This window comes from Cibotium barometz, chromosome 38, assembly GCF_041138505.1.
Source record: "Cibotium barometz isolate CiBa-2024 chromosome 38, ASM4113850v1, whole genome shotgun sequence".
Lineage (NCBI taxonomy): Eukaryota > Viridiplantae > Streptophyta > Polypodiopsida > Cyatheales > Cibotiaceae > Cibotium > Cibotium barometz.
The window spans coordinates 32622396-32639955 of NC_141083.1; positions in this window are offsets into that span (position 1 = coordinate 32622396).

Sequence of the window (17560 nt, forward strand, 5' to 3'; positions counted from 1 at the left end):
TAAGATCTGACATGGGAGGACAATTGTAGGAGTTAGCTGAATCAGTTTGAGGGGTTTTAAGGTGTCTGGCTGTGTTAGCTGAAGGTCTGAGGATATCAACTCAGTGGATTGGTACTCTAGATTTGTGTTGTGCTGGTGTTATGGTATTAGTTTATAGAGCCCTCCCTATGGTAGTGTGTTTGGACGAGCTATAGAGGTAGACTCCCTCGATACATCATTGTTTTGGTGCCCCAACTAAGGAGGGCTTTGAAAGCACCCTTCAGATTACTTGCAGGCTTGAAGAAGGTCTTAGCAGTTGAGATGGCTGCTTTGATGACATATTCGGTGTTTCATGGTCATGTTGGGGTGAAGATCCGGAAGAGTTCTTGGCAGGGATGGAACTTGCAGCCTTCACTTTTGGTAAGGAGAGGGATGAAGATAAGTTGACATTGTTGTCTATGTTGCTGAAGGGGGATGCTAAAAGATGGTTGCAGACATGGAGAGCCTAGCCAACCCTAGGGTAGACATACGAGGATATCAAAGTGGCTTTGGTGTAGCATTACAAGCTGAGTGAATCCCCGGATGCCTTATGGCAGGAGATTCAAAATTTAAAGCACAACTTATTTGATGTTTTTGACAGGTTTGTAGACCATTTTGAAGATTTGTGGGAAAGATGGGACAATTCTTTGGGAGTAGATGTAACATGCGGAAGCTTCGGAGAAGATCGGTAACTTCAATGCTCAGAAATCAGCACTCTTTTCGCGATGGAATTAACGCACAAACTGAATGAAGATGTGCAGAAGAGAGAGAGAGAGAGAGAGAGAGAGAGAGAGAGAGAGAGAGAGAGAGGACACAGTATTGGGTCCCAAATACCCTCTGTAGGGCCCCCACCTCGGATGGTGTATTTGCTTTATTAGAATGACGTAAATCTGAAAAGAAAATACAGAAAATCTTGACCTTTCTTGGCTGAGAAAACTCTGCCCTTGATTTGCAGTCCTTCACCCCTTTGCTTAGCACCTCCTTGGCTTGTCTAGCCCTTGTATGCTTGAGCTCTTGGTGAAATCTGAGATGAAATAATGGGATTGTGGGCTCACCTATTCATACTTCTTCTAATAAGCAGTCGGCCAGTTCTAAACCAGGCGGCCAGCAACAAAATGTCCCACGACTGTAAATTCAGCATTAAATGCTGAAAAAATCCCATAAAATGCTGCGCATCATTCCCTAGATAGCTGGGCATCATGTGCCTGATTCTGGATAGGCTGGGCACTGGTTTTGCAAGTACCCTGAGGCTGGGCAGCTTGTATGGGCTGCCCCATACCTGCCCTACAGCCCAATAATTGCTTCATGGACTGTCGGCTGCCCCTGGCATGCCCTAGGGCTGCTGTCCTAGAGCCCCTCCATGGCTGGTGGGTTCAGCCAGGGCCTTCCTGGCCCTCATGGGGGTGGTTTCACACCATCCCCATGCTCACACTAAGACTTGGGGTAGCCCTATGGGCTGGCCCCTTGTTCTAAACGCAAACCCTAACTATCTACAGAATGATCTGGCATCTGGTACCATACCAGATACACAAAATCAGTGACATCATTCAGAGGGAGACTTACAGCGCGGATTGGCACTGTTTCATGTGCAAGACAGTGCACACCTGACCTTGGACTCATGTGCAGGACAATGCACACGTGACCTCGGACGACTGAGATGGATCCCTGGCTGACTCGTCCCGGACTGGGCTCACATGGGACGAGTTCACCATCCCAAGTCCTGCACCTTCTGTATAGATATGTCTACGTGGCATCCAAGTGCGGGATGCCCGTGACATCCCCTTTTGCTTAACTTGATGGAAGCTGCATAGCCTCCAAATAATCTGTCAATAACGCTGGATAGTCTTCGAAAAACTCTTTGTCGAGCCATACCGCTTCGTGGGTCCCTCGGTCCTGAAACTTCGTGAGAAACTGTCTTAGTCTTCGGCCTGAGCCATGCTTGAAACGGTGCAGAAGGATCTGTTCTGGAACCATAACTTCAGCTTCATCAACATTATCTGGTTTCACTTTGTCTTTGACTTCTGAAAGGGATAGGACTTGCATATGGCTTTAACCAACTGACGTGAAACACATCGTGCATAGTCCAACTCGGGGGTAGCTTTAACTGCATAGACACCTCATTAATCTTTTTCCTGATGGGAAAAGGTCCGAAGCTCCTGAAGACAACTTTGGGCATCGCTTGCCCACCTGTTTCAACCTTTGCTTCATAATCTGAAGATAAACCCAATCCCCTTTCGAAAACTTCATATCCCTTCGGTCTTTATTGGCCTGTCGAGTGTAGGCCTCTTGCGCTTTAGACAACCTGTCTTTAACTGACTCTAAAATCTCCTGGTAAGACTACGTCACTCTGTTCGTCTTCAGGTATTGAAGACGAGGTCCTGGTCAACAACAATGACTGGAAAGGTCTTCCAAACGCTGCCTCATATGGAGTCCTGCTGCCAATAGCTGAAGAAAAAGGATCATTCAAAATAGCTTGAACTAAAGGCAAATAAGATTCCCACTTACCTTGCTGATCGTGGAAATAACACTTCAGCACATCAAAGGCCAACTGGTTGTATATCTCTGTCTGGCTACCTGTCTGTGGGTGGAATGCACTAGAAAAATCCAATTTAGTACCAAAGTTATCAAACAATGCCCTCCGGTAAACTTGGCATCTCGGTCTGACACTATGGTCCTAGGAATCCTGCCAATTTGGGTACCAATGCCGAATGAACAACTGGGCAACATCCTCGGCGGTCACATTGGCTCTGCAAGGAATAAGCATAACAAATTTGCTAAATCTATTAACAATAGTTAAGCACTGCGTATTACGCTTACTCGGACTGGGAGGCAGATTCGTGACAAAGTCCATTGAAATATCTTGGAAAGGACCCTCAGGAATTGGCAAGGGCTGCAACAACCCTATCTTCTTTCCATGAGGAGCTTTCACCTTTTGACAAATATCACAGCGTTGTACATATGTAAACACATCTCGCCTCATCTTTGGCCGATAATATTGCCGTTCCAATTTCTCCAGAGTCGAATTCATGCCCGTATGACCACCTGTAATGGCATCATGAAGAAGAGCTGCCCTGAACGACTTCATGACACACAGTCGGCCTTTGTAGAAAAGCCAACCATCGCGTATCAGAAAGTGGCATGGTCCTGTGGCCTCCAATGTCTGTTCCCACTGTGTACCAAATTCCTCGGAATCCGCGTACGTGTGCTTCATGTCATCTAGTCCTGTACCAACAAGATCAAGTCTAGTGGTTTGAATCGTAGTCACTTGTCCCTTCCTGCTCAAAGCATCGGCCACTGGATTGCTAGAATATTTGACTCCAGCGGTGTTGTCGATCACTCCACTGTACACTTGGCATTGTTTGAATCCAGCGTAATGCCTGATGGTTAGTGCGAATGTCACCAATTGGCCGACCATTTGGTCCATTCCCACATTTTTGCGTCTCGTTCACTTGAGGCCAGGCCAGTGTCTCATGTGAAGAGGCCAGTATTTTGCTGACATGGACGGGAGCCAGACTGGTGCCACCCGTGTGTTAGCAGGATGGTGTTGTATGGACGGGAGCCAGATCAGTGCCACCCGTGTATGACCTGGACTGTGTTCGATCCATGGGACTGTCACGCCATGGAAGAGCCAGTATTCGTGCCGTGTTTTACCTATGGGACTGTCACACCTAGGGAAACTCGTGCCTGGAACTGTGTCTTACCTATGGGACTGTCACTCCATAGGAAGACCAGGTTTTTATGTAATAAATGTCGTGCCAGTTTTGTGCCGACAGATATTTTGTACATGTTCCATGAACGGGAGATATGTCCATGTTACTTTTGCACATGCACACATATTTTGCATGTTTGAAACTGTTTTCGCATGACATGTATTCGTGTGTTTGCCTGCCTGACGTGTTACTTACTGAGTGGGGACGCCTGCCAGTGAGTCGTGAAGTGTGCCCTGTATTCTGACAAGTTTCAGTGCATGTGAACAGGTGGTAAGTATGTCGCACATATTTGTTTTAATGTTTTAAATTCTAACCCTTTATTTTTATAAGGTTAGGGGTTCACATTCATTTAAAAGTGAGGCTCCCCACCTTGGCCCCAAAGTGGGTGCCCAAAGGGGGTGCCCACTTTTAAATGAATGTGAACCCCTAACCTTATAAAAATAAAGGGTTAGAATTTAAAACGTTAAAACAAATATGTGCGACATACTTACCACCTGTTCACATGCACTGAAACTTGTCAGAATACAGGGCACACTTCACGACTCACTGGCAGGCGTCCCCACTCAGTAAGTAACACGTCAGGCAGGCAAACACACGAATACATGTCATGCGAAAACAGTTTCAAACATGCAAAATATGTGTGCATGTGCAAAAGTAACATGGACATATCTCCCGTTCATGGAACATGTACAAAATATCTGTCGGCACAAAACTGGCACGACATTTATTACATAAAAACCTGGTCTTCCTATGGAGTGACAGTCCCATAGGTAAGACACAGTTCCAGGCACGAGTTTCCCTAGGTGTGACAGTCCCATAGGTAAAACACGGCACGAATACTGGCTCTTCCATGGCGTGACAGTCCCATGGATCGAACACAGTCCAGGTCATACACGGGTGGCACTGATCTGGCTCCCGTCCATACAACACCATCCTGCTAACACACGGGTGGCACCAGTCTGGCTCCCGTCCATGTCAGCAAAATACTGGCCTCTTCACATGAGACACTGGCCTGGCCTCAAGTGAACGAGACGCAAAAATGTGGGAATGGACCAAATGGTCGGCCAATTGGTGACATCCCCCCGGGCTTCTAAAGAGTTGACCTCAACTTAAAAGCCTCAAGATATGCCTGCAACAATTGCGGATAATCTGCAAAATATTCCTCATTTACCCACTTGGCATCAATAGGCAAATAATTCTTAAATTTCACAAGGTATTTCCTGGAAAGCTTTCCTGCAGGTAGCTTTCGCTCCTTGTGAAAAACAATCTGTTCTGGCTGGAGGATCTCCTCAAGCTCTTCAATCTCTGGCGGATCTTCTGTGACAGGCTCATCAGGATCTGGCCCCACATATTTCCGAAATAGACTCACATGAAAAGCATTGTGAATCTTCCAATGACTAGGTAAAGCAAGCCTGTAGGACACTTCATTGATCTTGTGAAGCACCTTGAAGGGTCCATAATAGCGAGGAGAAAGCTTAGGATATGATCCTTCTCGTCCTGGCCTCTTTCGAAGCCTAGCCTTCTCAAATTTCAGCAATACCCAATCACCTTCTTTGACTTCCATGTCCCTTCTATGCTTGTCAGCAGCCTTTTTATGCTTATCCTGAGATCTTGCAATGGCTGTCCGCACTTGACCAAAGGCAACATCCAAGTCACGAACATATTCATCAGCAGCAAAAATCTCATCCTTGGTACGAAGGATGGGTGGCAAGACCACTCTGCCATAAACAACCTCAAATGGAGCCTTTCCTGTGGAAGCATGGATTGTATTGTTGTAGGCAAATTCAACAAGTGGAAGATACTTCTCCCATGCACTCTTTTGATCTGCCACATAACACTTCAATAAATCCAACACAGCTGAATTCGCAGCTTCACTTTGGCCATCCGTTTGGGGATGATAAGCTGATGAAAACTCAAGCTTAGTACCCATATTATCAAACAAAGCCCTCCAAAATAGGCTTGTAGTCCTGGGATCTCTATCCCCAACAATGGATTTAGGCATACCATGATGCTTGAAAATATTAGCAAGAAAAAGCTTTACCATATGATCAGCTTTAATGGTTTTCTTGACGGGCAAGAAGTGAGCTTGCTTGCTAAACCTGTCCACAATAGTCCAAATAGCATCATTCCCATGCTGGGATCTAGGCAAATCCATAATAAAATCCATCGTGATACTTTCCCAAGGTTGCGAGGGAATAGGCAATGGCTGAAGCAAACCTGGAGGCTTTTGCCTATCAAATTTCACCTTTTGACAAGTGATACATTCACGCACATAAGCCTCAATGTCTTTACGCATGCTTGGCCAAAAGAAGTACCTCTGAATCATGCGAGTAGTAGGCATAATACCTCTATGACCAGCATAAGGTGGAGCATGACATTCGTCCATAACCTTTGGACGCAAATCCTTCACCACACATAGGCAATTATCCTTCATGAGATAACCCTCATTGATAACATAAGAGGCATGTGAATGACCAGCCATCAAATCAGTCCATATATGGCAAAAATCAGCATCCAAATGATACAAATCTCTCATAGCAGATAGATCTCCATGAGAGGCCACTGAGACTGCAGCAATATAAGGCCTCCTAGATAGTGCATCGGCCACTACATTTTTCTTTCCTGGAGTATGCACAATCTGAAAATGAAACATGGAAAGAAAATTCGCCATTCTCATTTGCTTCTCTGAAAGCTTGGTTTGAGATAGAAAGTATCTCAAGCTTTGATGATCTGTCTTGACCACAAATTCAGCCCCAAGAAGGTAGTGTTTCCAAATCTTTAAGGCGTGAATTACAGCCAAGAGCTCTTTCTCATAGATATCCATATGAAGCTCAGCATCATACAAACGACGACTCTCGTATGCAACTGCATGCCCTTCTTGATTTAGGACAGCTCCTATGCAATCACCACAAGCATCACATTCAACCACGAATGACTTGTGCAAGTCAGGAACTATCAATACTGGACCACATATGATCGCTTGTTTGAGCTGCAAGAAAGCATCCTGTTCCTTTGAAGTCCATTTGAAAACAGTTTTCTTCTTCGTGAGATCATGTAGAGGAGTGGCAATCATAGCAAAATGCCTTATGAAACGCCTGTAGTATGAACATAATCCCAGAAAACTTCGTACTTGATGTACGTTTTGCAGTTCGGGCCAATTCCGAATAGTCTCTATCTTTGCAGGATCCATTGTAACTCCATCCTTGGATACAATATGTCCCAGATAATGAATCTCTGAAAGGAAAAACTCACTTTTCTTGGCATTGACGAAAAGTTTGTGCTTTCGCAACTCTTCGAACACTGTGACCAAATGAGTTCTGTGTTCCTGCTCATTCTTGGAGAAAACCAAGATATCATCAAAGAAGACTCCTGTAAACTTACGATGGGATCGGAATATCCTATCCATCATACGATTAAAAGTAGCAGGAGCATTGGTGAGACCAAAAGGCATGACCAAGAATTCATATAATCCGAAGGCTGTCCTGAATGCAGTCTTATGGACATCTTGTGGCACCACTCGGATCTGGTGATAACCACTCTTCAAATCAAGTCTGCTAAAGCAAGCTGAACCATCAAGCTTATCCAAGATATCATCAATACGTGGAATTGGGAATCTGTTCTTGATGGTAAGCTTGTTCAAAGCTCTATAGTCCACACACATACGGAATGATCCGTCCTTCTTTTGAACAAGAAGTACAGGAGAGCAGTAAGGTGAGGAACTGGGCCGACCCCCCCCTCAATATACGATATATTTATTGGGAGTATTTAAAGAATACAATGCTCCATGGGTTCTGAGAACCAGATGATGTCCATGTACATATGAAAACAGTATTAAACAAATAACTCGAATTTCGATGTAGAAAAACTCGGAGCAGAACGACCACTAGTGTGGTCCAATCACTACGGTCCTGTGCTTTCACTGGACTCCGCGGAGAGCACCACACTGGTGTTCCGAGACCACGCACAGACAGGCGCTCTCGTACTAACGCCTGGCTCTCCCGATCTCAGCACCTTTGGACCGAGGTTCGCCCATATAGCTTGGACAACCCGGCACCGAACGGGTGTAGGCCGAGCGGGACGAATCTCTTACCAGATTTAAACATTAAATGCTTTACTCAAATCTGAAAATCACTTACTTGTAGATGGTTGATAGAAGACCAAAACTTGTAGTGTTTGTGTAGTCTTTGAAACCACCTTTGTTGGAGAAAGAGTAGCCACGTGGTGAACCTCCAAACAAGTTCCACCACAAAGGGCACAGCTGCCTGCTGTGGTTAAGTACAACTTGAGCCGCCAGAGGTTGTACGTTGTAAGCAGGTACACAGCAGCCGCCTTGAAGGGTGTATGCGCAGCAGTGGTAAAAGGAAGAGATGGCAGCCTCTTGTATGGATGGTGAAGCAGCCGCCAGGTGTATAGTACAGCCAGTCACCTGGAAGAGTGCAACGTGGAGTAAACAGCTGCCTGTAGAGTAGTTTCAGCCAACAGCAGAGGGTCGCCTGTAGAGAGTCAGGCGCAGCCGGCAGTTAACACCAGCGCACAGTTGAAGTGGCTGCAGCCAGCCTGTAGGGAAGGCGGGCACAGTAGTTAATTCAGCCGCCTTGGGGAGTCAGGCGCAGCCAGCCTGTAGAGGGTGGTTCGCAGCAGCCAGCCGACTGGAGAGAGGGAGAGACTGTCGCCAGTAGCAGCCAGTCTGCAGGGAAGGCAGCCGCCTATATGGAGGAGCAGCCGTACAGCAGCAACAAGGTGAACTTCAGCCGTGTAGAGGAGAAGCGATGGATGATAGCCGCCTGGTTCTTCACGTAAGAGAGAAGCGATCCATGCCACGCTTGAAGAGAGCCCTCCCTTTTAATAAAAACTGAAGTGTAGTTAACCTTAGTCCTACCTACGCATGCATGAAGGGGACTAGTGGGGGTTGGTGACCATGCCCACCCCCACACTCACTTAAAAGTGAGGCTCCCCACCTTGGCCCCAAAGTGGGTGCCCAAAGGGGGTGCCCACTTTTAAATGAATGTGAACCCCTAACCTTATAAAAATAAAGGGTTAGAATTTAAAACATTAAAACAAATATGTGCGACATACTTACCACCTGTTCACATGCACTGAAACTTGTCAGAATACAGGGCACACTTCACGACTCACTGCGAACCTCAAAGTCACGGCCATACAAAAAATGTTTCCAATGTTTCAAGGCCTGTATAACTGCTAGGAGTTCACGAATAGTTTTTCTCTGCGGGCAGTAACTTACGAGACATGTAAGCTACTGGATGACCATTCTGTTGCAATACACCTCCAATTGCGATGTTACTCGCATCGGTGATCACCTGAAATGGTTCATCCCCCACGAGGCAAGTGCTAAACAAGGCGCTTCTGATAAAGCCACCTTGAGGTTCTTGAATGCCTCCAACGCTCGTGGAGTCATTCGAATCTTTTGTCTTTTTGTCTTCACTCCCTTTAGCAGATTGGTGAGATCTGCCGAGAGGTCATAAAACTTGTCGATGTGGGTGGAGTATGCCTGGCATATACCCACAAATGATCTGATGTCATAGGTTGTCTGAGGTACTTCCCAATTGACAATCTCGGCCACTTTAGCCGGATCCAATCGAATGTCTTCGGCACTAATTATGTAAGTAATGCACCTGGAACAGATAAAATTCCGACTTCTTTTCATTGACGTAGAGCTCATTGCTTTCGAGCAACTTAAGGACTTTCTCCACATCGCTCAACCGTAGCTGAAAATACCAGTATGTTGTCCAGAAATATGAACACACACTTTCCAATCAAATCCCAAAAAACACGCATCATCATGCGGTTAAATGTAGCTGGGGCATTCGTCAAGCCAAATGGCATGACCACAAATTCATAGTGGGCCCGTTCCGTATGGAAGGCTATCTTGGGGATGTTCCCCTCCCTCCACAATCCGCACCTGGTGGTACCCACTCTTTAAATTAAGTTTCGAGAACATCTTTGCTCCATTCAGCCTCTCGAGAATATAATCAATTCGAGGCATCAAGAATCTGCTCTTGATAGTGAGCTTGTTGAGTGCACGAAAATCGACACACAAACGGGAAGACCCATATTTCTTCTTGACAAATAAAATCGGGGCTACAAATGGCGACACGCTGGGGCGGATGAAGCCAGATTGCAACAATTCTTGGAGTTGGCGGTCCAACTCCAATTCCATTGCCTTGGAAAGGCGATACGGAAACTTACTTGGGGGTTCCGAGCCTGGGAGGAGGTCAATCTTGTGGTCCTCCGGTCTAGACGGGGGGAGTTGGGGAGGGAGGCTGTCCCAAAGAAAAATCTTCTGGAACTTTTCATGGAGAAGAGCCGAGTACTTCTCGGAAGCACTGGCCACCGTCTGGGTTGTCTGGATGTATATCATCGCACACTATGTGCCTTTCCTACTGCTCGCTTAGCCTGCAAGTGGCTTATGAGCGGAAAGTTCGGAATTCCTGGCTCACACTTAATGGTCACTAGGGCATTTGACACATTCTGATTGATCTGGAACGTGTGCTTGTCCCACTTGACATTAGGAAGAAACTTGTGAAACCACTGAATACCCAAAATTATGTCTGCTCCTACAAGAGGGGCAACCATAAAATCACACAAATTCTATGCCATGAATAACTAACTTAGCACCTAGAGCTTCATACTTGACGCTCGTTGTCCATCGAAGTTTGATCGAAACGGGCACGCCTAGCGGCCTGTTCCGTGACCACATCCTCCGTGCTGCTGTTGTCAAACAAGACAACGACTCTCTGGCCACCTATGTAGCCAAAGGACTTGAGCAATTCATTGCACTCATACTCCTGGTCATGGGCGCCCTTCTGCTTATCTTCGAGCTCCTGGCTAATAATTAGTCCAACTGAAGCACTGGGGTTTGAAGAACTAGGGGTAGCCGGCGATGGGGTCTGTGTGGGAGCTGAGCTCACCACGGAAGCTGTGGAGGCAGCGGCGGCGGGCTTTGGAGGCTTCTTAGGACAATCCTGAGAAGTATGTCCTTTTGTATGACAAAAGAAACATCTACCCTCCTTCTTGTACTGAAGAAAGCTCCTTAGCACTTAACTTGCCACCTGTCTTGCCTGCCTCCTCTGCTTTCTGGTCTGGAGTAAGCTTAGACGCATTGTTCGAGTTCTTGGAGCCAGAGGCTCCCTGGCTCTGTCCTGGGGAAGGGCCTTTGGCCCCCGAGGCGATAGCCCTAGGAGAAGCCGGCTGGGAAGTCTTAGGCTTGCCACCATTATGTTTCATTTCTACACTCTCTGCGCAAGCGAGAGTGTGTCACCAATTGGCCGACCATTTGGTCCATTCCTAGTTTTTGCGTCTCGTTCACTTGAGGCCAGGCCGGTGTCTCATGTGAAGAGGCCAGTATTTTGCTGACATGGACGGGAGCCAGACTGGTGCCACCCGTGTGTTAGCAGGATGGTGTCGTATGGACGGGAGCCAGACCAGTGCCACCCGTGTATGACCTGGACTGTGTTCGATCCATGGGACTGTCACGCCATGGAAGAGCCAGTATTCGTGCCATGTTTTACCTATGGGACTGTCACACCATAGGGAAACTCGTGCCTGGAACTGTGTCTTACCTATGGGACTGTCACTCCATAGGAAGACCAGGTTTTTATGTTTTTATGTCGTGCCAGTTTTGTGCCGACAGATATTTTGTACTTGTTCCATGAACGGGAGATATGTCCATGTTACTATTTGCACATGCACACATAATTTGCATGCTTGAAACTGTTTTCGCATGACATGTATTTGTGTGTTTGCCTGCTTGACGTGTTACTTACTGAGCGGGGACGCCTGCCAGTGAGTCGTGAAGTCTGCCCTGTATTCTGACAAATTTCAGTGCATGTGAACAGGTGGTAAGTATATGGTACATGTTGTTTTAATGTTTTATATTCTAACCCCTTTGTTTTATAAGGTTAGGGGTTCACACTTATTTAAAAGTGGGCACCCCCTTTGGGCACCCACTTAGGGGCCAAGGTGGGGAGCCTCACTTTTAAGTGAGTGTGGGGGTGGGCATGGTCACCAACCCCCACTAGTCCCCCTTCATGCAAACGTGGAGATCTCTAGTTGCAACTCCACCTTAATTTTATTAAAAAAGCATCAATCGTTTTTCTTCCATGAAGCGTAAGAGCATCATCGCTTTGACTCATCAACCGGCGACCATCTCTCCCTCTGGCGCACGCTCTCATGAAGGCGACTGCTGCAGTATCTGTTGCTGGCTGCGCCTGCCTCTCCACAGGAGGCTGAATACTGTGGTAGATGGCTGTTTGCTCTACGGCTGTTAACTCCAGGCTGCGCTTGTTTTTCCCAGGCGGCTGGCTGCTCTACAACTGCACATACTACAGGCTGCCCACCATCTATTGGCAACCTCACCTATATGCTGTCCAGGCTGCGCTTCTGGACCAACTGTGGCGGCTGTATCCTCTACCGGTTCCCCTTCTCAGCAGGCTGCGTGAGATCTCCTACAGGCGGCTGCAGCAAGTATCCCTCTTCTCCATACAAGCCAGGTCTCTCTCTTCCTTTGCAAGTGGATGCTTCTTCTCTCACAGCAGGCGGCTGTACCCTACGTGGTGGTGCTTGTCTTGATGCTACTACTTGAGGCAACTCTTTCTTCGACAAGGGTGGCTTCATAGTCTACACAAACACCACAAGTTTTGGTTTTCTATCAACCATCTACAAGTAAGTGATTTTCAGATTTGAGTAAAGCATTTTCTGTTTAAATCTGATAAGGGAATCATCCCTCTACGGCCACACCCGTTCGGTGCCGGGTTGTCCAAGCTGTATTGGCGAACCTCGGTCCAAAGGTGCTGAGATCGGGAGAGCCAGGCGTTAGTACGAGAGCGCCTGTTTGTGCGTGGTCTCGGAACACCAGTGAGGCGCTCTCCGCGGAGTCCAGTGAAAGCACAGGACCGTAGAGATTGGACCACACTAGTGGTCGTTCTGCTTCGAGTTTTCTTCATCGAAATTCGAGCCTACTTGTTTGGTACTGTTTTCATATGTACATGGACATTATCTGGTTCTCAGAACCCATGGAGCATTGTATTCATTAAATACTCCCAATAAATATATCATATATTGAGGGGGGGGTCGGCCCGTTCCGGCCCCAGTGCTGGTGTCCATCTTTCCATTTCTGTTCATTTAAATTTCAAGTTGTTTTAAGTTGTCCATTTCATATTTGTGGTTTTAAAGTTGTGCTATTAAGCGTGTGGGTGTCCAACGGAGTCTTTCCCACTTGACGGGATCGGTTTCATTGGTATCAGAGCACGGTTGTTTCCCTCTTCCTAGTAGGGAAACGAACCTGTGTACTGGACATCCCGCTTTTAGCAAACTTTGAACACAATGGACAGCCAAGGCAACCCTTTGGAAGTACCAAATTCAAGGGGTCCATCTAGTGCTTCTCGTGGGTCTGATGCCCTACGTGGTAGACACAAGCCCCTTGAAAGGGTTATGGATAGTGAATCCAAGGGTCAACTATCTCCAGGAAAGACAGTTATGCTTGAACAAGAGCCTGAAGCTATGAGGGCTGAAATGGAACATATGAGAAAACTTTTGCAGGCTCGAGCAAGAATTGAAGTTTTTGCATGAAGATCCTCATCTGCAAAGTGCTATTGAAGCCAGGAAGGCTGATGCTATGGTTGATGTAACCTTTGAATCAATGGCTCGTGAAGTGGGCAAGAAACCAAGGGAGTTGGCACTTGCCTATCTCCTTCGCAAAGGTGATATCAAAGAGGGGGATGACGGAGAGCTGAAATTCAGAAATCCACCTCGTTTGAAGCATGGAGATCCCGCATCCCAGAGGCTGAAATCTTTTATGCAAAAGGAAGAGGTGACTGTCACCTCTCGACATGCATCCTCTCCCCAAGGCACTAAGCCTGATAGATTTATGTATGCCAGTGCTCATGGAGGGCATCAAAGTCACATGCATGCAAGATATGTATCTCATGGTGACAGGTCTGCTTCCAGAAAAATTTTGCCTTCTGAGTTGTCTCATGGAGAGACTATGCCATATGCAGGTAAGTCACATGCATCTGAGCTTCGAGTTCGTGGAGCACATGCCACCGTGCCCCATGAAGCTTCTTTGACGGCCCATGGAGCCCATGCAGACAGGGCTACCCCGTTGGATAAGGGGAAAAGAAAAAGAGAGGACCATGAGCCTCATGCCAGGAAGCTCAAGGAGTTCAAAGCAGGTGATAAATCTGTCAAATTTGATGTCTTTCATGGTGAACATGATGCCTCTAAGGTGTTAGCGTTTGTGGCACAGTTCGACATTGCTTTTAGCGATGAGGACTTTACAGAAAAGTCGAAGGTGCGCCATGCTAGCATGTTTTTAAAAGGGACTGCTGCCCATTGGTGGATCACTGAAAAGATCACCAAGGATCCCATCTCCACTTGGAAGGAATTCAAAGATAGATTTTATGCTCAGTTCTTGCCACCCAATGCGGAGCAAACTCTCACTCAAAAGTGGGACAGGTTAGAACAAAAAGATAATGAGAGTGTGCAACAGTATGTTAACAAATTTTGGAAAGTGTTGCTGGAAGTGACTCCCTTCATGCTAATCACAGAGGATGAAAGAAAGAGGAAGTTTCGTTCTGGATTGCAACCTGCATATAGATCGGGTATTGAATTGCACCCAAAACATACGTTGCAACAACTTACAGCTTCTGCTCTTGCTACAGAGCAATTGGTGCTCAAGATTAAGCAAGATCAAGGAGGTTCCAAGGGGAAGGACAAGGCTGTCCCAAATCAGCAAAAGGGTGGACAGCCACCTAAAAAGAACTTCCGGGAGCCTTACAAGGGTGGTAAAGCTGAAAATAACACATCTAAAGAACAGGGCCCAAGGAAGAACAAATTTGGACTAACCCCGGAGCAAAGAGAGCAATATGCTAAGGATGGAAAATGCTTTTCTTGTGGTAGCAAAGACCACATGTTCCGACAATGCCCAGATCGTAAACCAAAGCACGAGGACAAGCACACCAAAGCAAATGTTCATGCAGTTCCTGATGTGCAAGGTAATACAGGTCATGATGCAAAAGAGCGTATGGTTTGCAAGGCTTGGGGGCAAATCAAGGATCAGCCCGCACTCTTCATGTTTGATGACTGTGCAACTGACAATTTCATCTCTATGCAAATGGCAGCTGCATTGGGTATTGAGGTTGAAAACATGGGACCTCAAATTGAAGCCGAAGCTGCATTTATTGGTAAAGAGGTGCAGGTTACCCCTTTGATTGGGAAGTTGCGTATCCATATACAGGGCTATCTTGATAATGAGCATTTCCTAGTTGCTCCTCTGAATGGATGTGATGTATTGTTGGGCAAGCCGTGGCATCATAGGCTTGAGCCCCGCAAAGACTACAAGTCCAATATGATTTCCTTTATGCATAAAGGCCGCATGCACTTTATTGATGCTGGCAAAGAAGGGGATTCTATCCCAATTGTATCACACATCCAAATTAATAAAGCAATGAAAAAGAGTCTTTCAGCGTACTTGGTTTTTGTGCGTGATAGTCTTGTGCTAAATCATCAAAATGTGGATGCTATGTCTAATGATAGGCTGAATTTTCTTAAGGCATTCAACGACTGTTTTGCTGACTCATTGCCAGGTGAATTACCTCCCCAAAGGCCCGAAGATCACCGTATAGATCTTGTGCCAGGTAGTTCTCCACCTAACAAACCCGCATACCGAGTGAGTGCCGCACAACAAGAAGAAATTATGAAGCAGGTAAACGAGCTTTTAGAGAAAGGTTTGGTTCAGCCCAGTTCCTCACCTTACTGCTCTCCTGTGCTTCTTGTTCAAAAGAAGGACGGATCATTCCGTATGTGTGTGGACTATAGAGCTTTGAACAAGCTTACCATCAAGAACAGATTCCCAATTCCACGTATTGATGATATCTTGGATAAGCTTGATGGTTCGGCTTGCTTTAGCAGACTTGATTTGAAGAGTGGTTATCACCAGATACGCGTGGTGCCACAAGATGTCCATAAGACTGCATTCAGGACAGCCTTCGGATTATATGAATTCTTGGTAATGCCTTTTGGTCTCACCAATGCTCCTGCTACTTTTAATCGTATGATGGATAGGATATTCCGACCCCATCGCAAGTTTACAGGAGTCTTCTTTGATGATATCTTGGTTTTCTCCAAGAATGAGCAGGAACACAGAACTCATTTGGTCACAGTGTTCGAACAGTTGCGGAAGCATAAACTTTTCGTCAATGCCAAGAAAAGTGAGTTTTTCCTTTCAGAGATTCATTATCTGGGTCATATTGTATCCAAAGATGGAGTTACAATGGATCCTGCAAAGATAGAGACTATTCGGAATTGGCCCGAATTGCAAAACGTACATCAAGTACGTAGTTTTCTGGGATTATGTTCATATTACAGGCGTTTCATAAGGCATTTCGCCATGATTGCCACTCCTCTACATGATCTCACGAAGAAGAAAACTGCTTTTAAAAGGACTTCAAAGGAACAGGATGCTTTCTTGCAGCTCAAGCATACGATCATATGTGGTCCAGTATTGATTGTTCCTGACTTGCACAAGTCATTCGTGGTTGAATGTGATGCTTGTGGTGATTGCATAGGAGCTGTCCTAAATCAAGAAGGGCATGCAGTTGCATACGAGAGCCGTCGTTTGCATGATGCTGAGCTTCATGTGGATATCTATGAGAAAGAGCTCTTGGCTGCAATTCACGCCTTAAAGATTTGGAAACATTACCTTCTTGGGGCTGAATTTGTAGTCAAGACAGATCATCAAAGTTTGAGATACTTTTTATCTCAAACCAAGCTTTCAGAGAAGCAGATGAGAATGGCAAATTTTCTTTCCATGTTTCATTTTCAGATTGTGCATACTCCAGGAAAGAAAAATGTGGTGGCCGATGCACTATCTAGGAGGCCTTATATTGCTGCAGTCTCAGTGGCCTCTCATGGAGATCTATCTGCTATGAGAGATTTGTATCATTTGGATGCTGATTTTTGCCATATATGGACTGATTTGATGGTTGGTCATTCACATGCCTCTTATGTTATCAACGAGGGTTATCTAATGAAGGATAATTGCCTATGTGTGGTGAAGGATTTGCGTCCAAAGGTTATGGACGAATGTCACGCTCCACCTTATGCTGGTTATAGAGGTATTATGCCTACTACTCGCATGATTCAGAGGTATTTCTTTTGGCCAAGCATGCGTAAAGACATTGAGGCTTATGTGCGTGCATGTATTACTTGCCAAAAGGTGAAATTTGACAGGCAAAAGCTTCCAGGTTTGCTTCAGCCATTGCCTATTCCCTCGCAACCTTGGGAAAGTATCACGATGGATTTTATTATGGATTTGCCTAGATCCCAGCATGGGAATGATGCTATTTGGACTATTGTGGACAGGTTTAGCAAGCAAGCTCACTTCTTGCCCGTCAAGAAAACCATCAAAGCTGATCATATGGTAAAGCTTTTTCTTGCTAATATTTTCAAGCATCATGGTATGCCTAAATCCATTGTTGGGGATAGAGATCCCAGGACTACAAGCCTATTTTGGAGGGCTTTGTTTGATAATATGGGTACTAAACTTGAATTTTCATCAGCTTATCATCCCCAAACGGATGGCCAAAGTGAAGCTGCAAATTCAGCCGTGTTGGATTTGTTGAAATGTTATGTAGCAGATCAAAAGAGTGCATGGGAGAAGTATCTTCCACTTGTTGAGTTTGCCTACAACAATACAATCCATGCTTCCACAGGAAAGGCTCCGTTTGAGATTATTTATGGCAGAGTGGTCTTGCCACCCATCCTTCGTACCAAGGATGAGATTTTTGCAGCTGATGAATATGTTTGTGACTTGG